The sequence below is a fragment of the Crocodylus porosus genome, unplaced genomic scaffold (assembly GCF_001723895.1).
Source record: "Crocodylus porosus isolate Cpor-Errol unplaced genomic scaffold, CroPor_comp1, whole genome shotgun sequence".
Lineage (NCBI taxonomy): Eukaryota > Metazoa > Chordata > Crocodylia > Crocodylidae > Crocodylus > Crocodylus porosus.
In genome coordinates, this window is record NW_017728886.1 from 217860193 (window position 1) to 217863044 (window position 2852).

Here is a 2852-nt window from a genome sequence, read left to right on the forward strand (position 1 = left end):
TAGTATTCACAGTGGCAGCATATGGAGGTTGAATCATTTTCTCTGCAGCTGTGCCCTGATATTGCTGTCGACAGCTATGCATTGTAAAAAAAAAAAAAAAATTAAAAATTAGTGTTTTAGTTCTTAAGGCTATATTAAATATCTTTTCAATATGTTTTTACAAGAAAAGTATACATTATGTGAAGTTTTTTATATACCATATAACCTGAAGGTTGTTAAAGTATCATCCAGCTGAAATATAGTTAAGATAGCCTAAGTTCAATCTGTACTGAAAGAGCAAATATTTGGTATGTATTAGTTTTATATTCCATATCTGGCTAAATCAGACATACCCATGCTCCCATCCTCCTCCTCCTGCGTAGTCAAGCAGGTGGAACATATGTGACATGACTGTATATATGTTAAGAGTATGTTCCACATCTGCTGATGAAAACCACATTACCACAGTGTATGTTCATTCCAGCTTGCCTAATATTCTTCTGAGTCAGTGTGGAGGCGCCTGTTATAAATTTTCTTTCCCATGAGGCCATGTACTGAATCTACTTTGCACTTGATGCGTTCTCACAAGTTACAAGCTGGCAGACACCAGATGGTGCTACGGAGACTCCTGTCAGGAACCTGCACGTGTGCACAAACTTTAAATTAAACTGAAGATTGTGAGATTTTACTGGTGAACAGTTGTCTGCCAGATACTTTAAAGATCATAAATTTTTGGTGAAGTTTCCTTTTATTGTGGAAAGCTAGCCCTGATGATACTTTGAGATTGTTTTATCCTTTCAGACATGGCTAAATAAATTCATGTTCAATTTATTGCATTATTCCTGCGAGAAGGAGGAGCTTAACTAAAAATATCTAATTTGCATCAAAGCTGGGCATGAGCTGATGTTGTTTTTCTTCTCTCACTTCTCTGTCTTAAGCTGTATCTACAGTTATTTGATTATATAATTGGGTGGGCTAATGTTTGGTTCATTGTATTCTTACATTACTATTGATTCTTCACATTGCATGTATAGTCACCATAATAAAAGTACAGGTAAATATAATAATTGTTCTTTAAAGTATCCTCATAAAGGTGTATGTCTGTATGTTCTTTATTCATATGAAAATGAAGGAACTGGTACTTGTTTGTCCAAGAAACGTATTCACTTTAAATGAGTGGGTGTGTGGTATTTTCCAAGTCTACTCTAGAGATGCCTTACTCTTGAGTATGGATTTTTTTTCCCTGAAGTGGGTGAAATTTTTAATTGCCTAGATTAAATGTACATTACTTGCAGTCCAAACTCTGCACTTCAGCCCTCTTTGTAACATTCCAATTCAGTCATTTTTAGACAACAGTCAGCAATGCAAAATGACTGAATCCTGGTGGACCAGCATCTCCCCTAGATTCTGTACAATATGGCTAAAATTGCTTTCCAGGGAAAAATAAGATGCTAGATCAGGCTGTTTCTACAGTATTACTGAGACTGTATATCTTATTTTGGGTGAGTTTTTGACGGTACAGAAAACATTTCATTTTGATATACTGTTTTCTAAGAAAAAACATATTTTAGCAGAGTATACAATCAAGTATGTGGATGTAACATTCCATAAGAGGGTTTTCTGGTCGAGATTGGTGGAATTTATAATATTCCAGAATGCAGAAATGGGTTCACCCATGGTAAAACAGCATGAATTTCATGCTTCTAAACTGCCAGAATGTGGGCCTTCATTTGGAAGGATACAGGATACATGTGCTAAGCACAGGACAGAGTGCCTTTAAGGAGACATGGAAGCAAAAATTCAGAAGATTAAGGGAACTCCCTTTTGACTGTTCGTTAAACCCCTTTCTCTCTGCCATGCATATTATGTGACTAATTTTAGTACAGCAAGCAGATATCAACTAAGCCCATACTGTGGCTGCTAGTTCTAAAAGTTACTATAAGATTTGTCATAGCCATAACATACTTCCAATGAGGTGACTTAAGTGGGTCTAGAGACTCCAGGTAACACAAGCTAGAGAGATGTGTGCATGCCACATACTGATGGCAAAAGGACCTCAGAGCTGCTTTGGTTTGCTGGAAGCTCATGGATAGTCTCTAATTAAATTGGACCACAAATACAAATGAACACAATATCCATGGCACTTGGAGTGCATATAAAAGTTATGGAGATGACAGTAATTATTCATAAAGTATAGATTGTGGGTATTCATCAACATGTGGTCCTGATTTAAACAGACATTCAAGTAACTATGTTTTACATTTACAACAGGAAGAACCATAGGATTGCCCTCTGTGTGGAGAATCTCTGTAAGTGTGACAGCTAGCAATGTTCAAGGAGGTATCCTACATTAGCACTATTAAGGCCTCAGGATTTGCTATTAAAAAAAGAGGTTGCTCTTTGAGTATAGAAGAAATCTACTTTATATTCTGCTAAATGTAAAGTATATTTTAAATAATGCCTATAGTACCTGACAAGAAAGGAGACTGCAACTCAAATGAAATTGGTTAGCAATGATCAAGGAGTGATGCAATGCTTTTAAAAAAACAAAACAGCAAAATAAAAGGACTGAGAAAAAACATTCTACCAAGCAACATTTTATCACTAATCAGTACAAAGAAGTCCTTGTTTGTTTTTCTGACATTACCTTTCAAGCAGCTGATCTTGGATTCATTCACAAGAAGGACAGAACATTGGTGTCCATCGTAGTCCATTACTGGCCCAAATAGTTATCATTCTTAATACTGCTGTAAGTAATTGTGATTAATTATGAGAGGTTGGAAACTGCATTACAGTATTTGTAGCTTGGAAAATTACAATAGACAAACACTCTTCATGGGGGAGTTTAGCATGCAGACTATTGGGCTGAATCA